This window comes from Cydia splendana, chromosome 12 (genome assembly GCF_910591565.1).
Source record: "Cydia splendana chromosome 12, ilCydSple1.2, whole genome shotgun sequence".
In the NCBI taxonomy this organism is placed as follows: Eukaryota; Metazoa; Arthropoda; class Insecta; order Lepidoptera; family Tortricidae; genus Cydia; species Cydia splendana.
The window spans coordinates 19,359,145-19,367,519 of NC_085971.1; the positions used below are offsets into that span (position 1 = coordinate 19,359,145).

An 8,375-nucleotide genomic window follows, 5' to 3' on the forward strand; every position below is an offset into this window, starting at 1 on the left:
AAAAGTAAAAAGAAAACTATCCTACCAGAGCGTGAATGAAAAACGCTACGCTCGCCACCGTAATCTTGTGATTATTATTTTTATTTTCGTGTCTTTTATTTCTTATTATTTTTGTTTATCGTGTACTTATGTAGGTCAGTTCAGTTCTTTTTGGTTCGCAAGGTCGGTACGGTGCTTGTTTTGTGGTAATTATGGGAGCACGATGAACTGTTTGGATGGTGTATTGACTTGAGGCGACGCGTCTAGGTATTACGTTTAGCGTTTTTGCGAATCTTTTACGCTTTGTCCGTCTGGATATGGGTATAAGTAGTGGTTATATTTGATTGATGGCAAATGTCGGTTTTAAAGCATAAGGCACGATTGGTCACCAATATGTAGAGTTTATTTATAACTATTGTGAGTTAGTGATTGTATTAAAATTAGGGATTCTTTCTAGATGCAGAGGCTGATGGATCTACGAATTATCGTAACTTTTTGAGAGTACTTACCAACTTAAGCAAACATTAAAGACTATTTAGCATCATATTATCATATCATTTATTCAGTAATAATCATCATATATACATTGTCATTAGTATACAAATACGAGAGTTCTTGCTCTATGACCAGACGGTCCAGACCAGACCAGGCGGTTTCCCCCGTTTTCCGACTCCCAGCAATATATTTTATACGCCAGTTTTCTCCTCACTGACCTTATATTTGTAAATTTTGTAAGTAAACAGTAAAGGAGAACTAGGGTTTTTCCGGTGGCCGTTTTGTGAAATCTTGTCAATCTATATTATACATCTTATAAACCAAAGTCCCCCGTCGCGTCGCGTCTGTCTGTATCTTTGTATGTTCGCGATAAACTCAAAAACTACTGAACAGATTTCCATGCCGTTTTCACCTATCAATAGAGCGATTCTTAAGGACGATTTAGGTATATAATTTATTAAGGTTTACCCGTGCGAAGCCGGGGCGGGTCGGGTGTATAGTACAAGTACAAGATTAGGTAAAAAAGAGCTTCTAATTGTTAAAAGTTGTTTACAAGCTTTCACAAAACCCCTGCTTTTCTCTATAGAGCTGCTATTTCCTCTGTTACTCTCAGACATATATACTCGTATACAAATATCCTGAGCATTTCTTAGGAAAAGGCGTTTTTAATAAACACTTCCGACTCCTTTTAGCTTTAACAAAGAATTTACAAAGAAAACAAAAGGTCGTGAGCAGCGCAGAAATTAAAAACAAACAAATTACAATGTCTACTCTGTTATTTGTAGTAAAAATCGCATTTCAAGGTTCTAGACTCCTTTGTATTTACGTTTGAAAAAGAAGGATTAGTTAGGAAGTATGCAGGCGTGGTTTAGAACGCGAACTGTAATCTATCTATTCGAATTCGAATTATTATTCCGGGTTCGAATCCTGGTAAGGCCATTTATTTGTGTGTTCATCACAAATATTTGTTCCTGAGTACTTATATATATGTATGTGTATATTATATGTATACATCGTCGTCTAGTACCCACAACACAAGCCTTATTGAGCTTAATGTGGGACTAGGTCGATCTGTGTAAAATTGTCCTATATTGATTTATTTATTTTATTTATTTATTTATCTATATTTGAGAAAGAATTTCAGGGTGGCAGACATTTTTGGAGCGTTGTCTCATCAACTTTTGATAGGTACTGTCTGTACAATCTTTAGGAAGTTTGTATCTACCCAGCAAATCCAGCAATGGATGATTCTAAAATAGACATTCGAGAACGTGAATTTCAGCGATACAGATGAATTTTAATGAATATGAATGTGTCCAAAAACTAAAATGTAGGGTCTAGTTCAGTTTGATATAATTTAAAATATTTGTAAATTCTACCTGATTTTTTATTGTACTTGCAATTCATTGTTTTTGTGTTGGTAAATAAATAATATATTTTTATTTAATTTCCTTTCCAATCTTGTTTCCTTCACAATAAAATTGTTCTCAGATGTTGAAAAATACTTTTTCATTATGAATTTGCTACTCAAATTAATGTAATTGTTCTTGTCCTTTTATCAATGAACGAAACCAATTTTATCTTTGTTCATCAAGAAACCTGTTGCCTGCCAAAGCTGGTCTTGGTAGGCGAAAGGCACATATATAATACAGTGTAATATATGCGTACATACAATGTAATAATTATATTTAGGTGGATACATGTATTATTATTCAATTTTTATACTTTTAATTTTTTTTTTTATATTTTTCTGCCCGTGCCTTCGTCTGCTTACAATTAATTCTTCCATTTTACACTGTCATAGTCAATTTCACCCTATCAATTAACATCCGACATCGGATCGAACAATGTGAAAACGCTCTAAGGGATGATATCTGTGATAAAATAGTTATTTACGATACAAGTGCGGAAAAGAGGAAATTCGAAACGAGTGGCGATAAATTAAAACACGACCGAAGGGAGTGTTTTAAATCGACACAAGTTGCGAATTACCTATTCGCACGTGTATCGTACAACGTTTTACAGTACATATGGCCCTTTAAACTTTTGACATCGCACGAAAAGCTATTTTACGCACTAGAGCGGGTAAATAGGACCATATGTACTGTAAACTATCTTGTCTTTTCTCAGGACTATTTCCATACCAAATTTCATCTGAATTGGTTCAGCAGTTTAATAGTGAAGTAACAGACAGACAGGTTGATACAAACAGAATTATTATAACACTTATAATATTATATTATATAATTAGTAAATTATAATATATCACTAGATGTGCCCGCAACTCTATCTTGCGTGGGATTCGGTCTATTCTGCATTTTGCCGTTTTAGGGATAGATTTTTTTATTAGAAGTAAAATAGCCTACAGATGTAGTGCATAATTGTTTTCCATCGTATTTTCACGGAGACGTACGAAGGTGTCTTGCTATTTCAGTCAGTCTCGGTACAAAAAGTACTGAGGTTGACTGAAGTAGCATGACAAATACGAACGTTTCCGCGAAAAAAAGATGGAAAATAATTATGCATCTGTACCTATGCATGCCATCCCCAGGATTTACCTATTTAAGCTTTCTACGTAAAAAATTTCGTCGATATATGTTTAATTGTTTAGTAATATTGCCATGTAAAGATAACAAATCTTAGAAAAAAAACTTAGGTTACTAGGTCATTACGTATTGGCCATAGAACATAATTTAAAGAATTCTTATTTTTATTTTCAACCTAATAGGGTATTTGACTGTATTTAAAATGAATATTTCATGCATAAAATAATGCACCAGAAGATTAATAGAGAAACATAGACAGCAGTTATTTTTAGACACAATTTCTATTTTAAATCCCGTATAAAACTATAAAGAGTAGATAATTTGATTGTGACGTCATATGCTAGTGTTTCATATAAATTCCCTAGTAGCAAAATCGTTTTGACAGTTCGAAAAAAGAAACTGATTTGACTAGTAGTCAAATACCCTATGCAGACTTTTTCTATTTCTAATAAGACAACGGTCAACAAAACAAGTCAGACCGCTAAAACTACCAATACTACCAACATATCGGTAGTTGTACAGATAACATAAAACGACTCGCCATCGCCACAACGCATTTAGTCATCGCTCTTAAAAAGTAAAAATAACCCTGGTCAGAGTCTGCATCTCAAGTCTCAAGGCCAAATCCTGAATCCTGCCACTTGAGACGCAACATACAAAAAAACACAAGCAAGAATAGGACGGGAGATATCGTGTCTTCGTCCTTTGAAAAGGGAAAGTGGTAGTTAAAGCGTTAGCAAGAGTGAGATGAAAAAATGGACGAAGGGCAGAAAAGGAGGGGTGTAGGGTTAGTGCGTGGGAGGGAGGAAGATGGAAGAGAACCGGTTAATTTTGAAGGGCTTGGACTACGGCTATAGGTGATTTTCTTTATAGTTGTATATTGATTTAACCGAGTTAAGTTTTCTTTGTTTGTCGTAAGTCAATGGGTTTGAAAAAAGAGGTTTTGCGGAAAGAAGCGATTGTTTTATTGCTCTTGCGCAGCTGAAGATAATGTTTGATCTAGTAACCTTTTAATTTGCTTTTTGGGTGTTTTTTAGGGTTCCGTACCTCAAAAGGAAAAAACGGAACCCTTATAGGATCACTCGTGCGTCTGTCTGTCTGTCTGTCTGTCTGTCTGTCTGTCTGTCTGTCTGTCCGTCTGTCACAGCCGATTTTCTCCGGAACTACTGGACCAATCAAGTTGAAATTTGGTACACATATGTAAGTTTGTGACCCGAATACGGACATGTAACGTAAACAAATGAATTTTAAACATGGAGGCCACTTTTGGGGGGTAAATGAAAAAATGAAAAAAAAAATTTTTCAAACTATATCATGTTACATATCAAATGAAAGAGCTTATTGTAAGGATTTCAAATACTTTTTTTTTATAATTTTCGAATCAACAGTTTAGAAGTTATTCAAGAAAATAGGCAAAAAATGACCATTCCCCCCCCCTTATCTCCGAAACTACTAGGTCTAAAATTTTGAAAAAAATACATAAAATAGGTCTATACCTATAGATGACAGGAAAACCTATTAGAAATGTACAGTCAAGCGTGAGTCGGACTTAATTACAGTTTTTAATCCGACCCCTACGGATTTTTTAAAGAGATTTCACTCACGTTTCACATAAAAAATACATTGTTAACAGTGCCGGATTACTTAGAGTAGTAGATTTCTTAGAGTAATTGGTGATAATTTTCTGATAAGATAATCATTTTAAATATTTAACGGTCTTACCTACTTACGACTAATTGTAAGGTCAAATTAAAAATAATGTTTAAAAAAAATGTTAAATTGAGAGCTAGCTTAAAGTTTTTTGTACTCGTCGACTTTAATGGTTGAATTAATAAAGACTTTGTAACCAATAAGCAAAACAAGCACGTGCTTACGGCACCACGTTCAGGGACGGCACCAAAATGCCAGGTTGAAAAAGGTGAACAAATTTTAAAATTAGGGACAGACACATCGTTTTTACCACACGATTTTTTTAGCTGTCCAAAAGCTAATTTGCAAAAATAATGGCGCGTAATTCTTTGGGAAACAATCGGTAGCAGTAGAAGAGTCGTGATTACATGCATAGATTCGATTTCAACCCACTCTTTTGCGGTTCGGCGTTAGGTCTTATGCGAGGCCTTCTGCCTTACGGCAAAGTTGATCTTCTGCCTTAATTACACTTGGGCGTGGATCCAAATCCAAGCTTTCCTCTTTCGCAGCTGGGCCTACTGCCTTTCTCACACTTCGCCAATTCAATTCCAAGCTCTCTGCTTTCTTGCATATTTTATGCATGAAAACAACCTCGCTGAGACCCTTAAATATCGAGCCCTATGTGAAGCTAGGCTGATAGAAAACTGTCCCATCCCTTCTCTGTATGAAATCCTGGATTCGCGCCTGGTTGGGACTAAAATTAAAATTGCGTTTTTATATCGAAAAATTTTCGCGCTCGCTTCGCTCGCGTTTTCAATTACTTTATAAGGATATATGATAAAGGTGACATTCGGGTGGCGACTGCAGCAACATTACTCTGTTGCAACGTTACTGCTGCAGTACTGTCAACTTCCGTGATAAAATGATGTGGCTGATTTCCATACTAAAAGTAAAAATGTACAACTGTCTATCATATTGCGTTTTTATATCGAAAAATTTCCGCGCTCGCTTCGCTCGCGTTTCTATTACTTTCTACGCTATGATAAAGGTGACATTCGGGTAACGACTGCAACAGCATTAGGTACTCTGTTGCAACATTACTGCTGCGGCACTGTCAATTTTCGTGATAAAATGATGTGACTGATTTCCATTCTCAGCTGTAATGCGGCAATGAACTTCTCTCAATTTACCAAAAAATCAATGTAATCTTGATGACCCTAGGGAGAGGGGGCACCTAGAAATGCTTAGGGCATCAAAATATCTTAATCCGGCACTGATTGTTAAAAATTGTGTAATATACGGAACCCTTGGAACGCGAGTCCGACTCGCACTTGTTTTATTACAGGCGGACCAGTGATTGGCCCTTAGTCTTATCTGCTTATACCTAAATGATGACAAGGTCTAAGGGGTCATCCATTAATTACATCACACGTTTAGGGGGAGGGAGGGGTCAAGAAAATGTGACATGTTGTGACAAGGGGGAGGGGGGAGTCACAAACTTGTGACGTCACTTTAACTTCATCAGTAACAAAAAAATATTTGAGTTAATTTATTCGCTGTACGGTTAAAAAACAAGTTATTGGAACGACGTTTTTATTCGTTTAATTTTCTGTACCAATCAGTTTTGGTTTATAAAATTACTACTTATAGGTATTTCTTTTGTGAAAAATATTTCGATAAAATATTAAATCAATATTTGCCGATATCGTTGAAAAAATGTGACGTCACACCAGGGGGGAGGGGGTCTGCCAAATGTGACCAAGTGTGACAAGGAGGAGGGGGGGGGAGGGGTAAAAAAACTTAGAAATTCGTGTGATGTAATTAATGGATGACCCCTAATATGAAGATACCTACTGTTTCTGTATTTGCCTGTTCATTCTTGATTTATAACTAGATCTTATTTTGCAGGGAATGCAGACGGGTAGCGAATTCCATTCTTTAACAATTCGCATTAAGAATGACGAGGTAAACCGCTTAGGGCCACTTACACCATCCCACATCCCACTAACCCGGGGTTAACCGGTTAAACATGGAGTTACCATGGTTACCAGTACAATTTGACACTGGGTTAACGGTTTAACCGGTTATCCCCGGGTTAGTGGGATGGCGCAAATGGCGCTTAGTTTTTTTATTTATTTAGGAGGCAAACAAATCGACTGATAACAGACGAATCGCCTGATAGCAAAAAAAACCGTCACCCATAGAAAATGAACATAAGGTGTATTCGGTTAATCACTACACCTTATAAAACAAAGTCCCCCGCCGCGTCTGTCCGTTTGTGTGTTTGTTTGTTTGTTCGCGATAAACTCAAAAACTACTGAACCGATTTTCATGCGGTTTTCACCTATCAATAGAGCAATTCTTGAGGAATGTTTAGGTGTATAATTTGTTAACCCGTGCGAAGCCGGGGCGGGTAGCTAGTTACGAAATTTACCTATAGTCGCAACAAGAAAAGTCTGCAGCGGATTTGATACCCCACGCAGTGTAAGTGTTATTTATACGTCATAATTTCATAGAAGTTTGGCGTTTAAAATGTACTTTATTAAGTATGGACTTTATTAAGTATTTTATCCTCACTCAACTAATTTCATTAAACTATTAACATCACAAAAGAAAGCCTTAACTCACAAAAAGTGCACTTATTGTGCCCTATTGCATACTCTCTCTACTACTCCTTTGTTAGCTAATTATTGTTAAGTACTAGAGTTGACCCATCTAACTCTGCATGTCATCATCATGTCAATAGTTTATGAAAACATGACGTTTTGATAATGACACTCCACACTTTGTTCCGTTCAAATCGGTGCAAAATCAGCTTAGACGGACTTCTAGATTTTAGCCGAAAATTATCATTTTCGCATGCGCATAGAGAATTAAATACCGTTTTGATTATAATTTAAGTTTTTTAAATAGATAATTATAAAATATGAAGTAGAATAGATTTAGATATTAGAAAACTTTAATTAACATCACAAAGTGGTAGAAAATGCCTTTTTTGCATTCTCTGAAAAAAACCGGCTTTTCGTATTATCTACTTATCATCACGATATTTTTTTCTTTTCGTTTTGCGTTTGTCGATGTACGATCGTCACCTTGGCTAGGACTTCTTACTTTTTATCGAATAAGACCAGATTCAATAACAAAAGCAAAACCACTAGTGAGTGCTAGTTCAAATATACAGTCAGTAGCGGAAGTTACTAAGCGGGCGAGGTGTTCAAAATTACGTTGACACATTATTCTCTTAACAATAAAGTTGCGTTAAGCTCATTTTGAACACCTCGTCCGCTTAACAACTTCTGCTGTTGACTGTACCTGCTCGCGCGCCTTAACCCCATAACGTTATAACCGACGCCATTTTGAAAACAAGCGCCGCCATTTCGTGAACTTTCACTCTCATCCACCTGTAGTTCAATGACCCTTACCTACAACTGAGTCACGCGAACTTTATCCTCAAGCGTTCAGTTTTCATGCAAAACCTGTTTGGATGAGCCATTTCCAATTACTGCGTCAGGGATTGTTATAGCATGGAATTCCAGTAGCGAGATGCGGTTGCTATTCTAAAAGAAACTTAACATCAAGGAATATCAGCTGGACGAAGACGAAAGTCTATGGCTCAAAAATCTTCTCAATATTCCGTGCGGCTATATCTAAAGTAAAAACGAAGTATATGCATAGTGTCCAACCGAAACAGAAACCTAAGGTTCTAGTTTCGTCCAAAACCTTTCG

General features: G+C 36.4%; 1 long non-coding RNA gene across 1 annotated transcript in view; it reads right to left on the bottom strand.

The window, feature by feature from the left end:
- LOC134795743 (uncharacterized) overlaps positions 1 to 7,155 on the bottom strand; it is a 147,379-nt gene extending 140,224 nt beyond the window's left edge. The window contains exon 1 of the long non-coding RNA XR_010144843.1: positions 7,084 to 7,155. This is a non-coding gene — a long non-coding RNA (uncharacterized LOC134795743). The remainder of the gene's footprint in view (positions 1 to 7,083) is intronic.
- Positions 7,156 to 8,375: the final 1,220 nt, after the last annotated feature.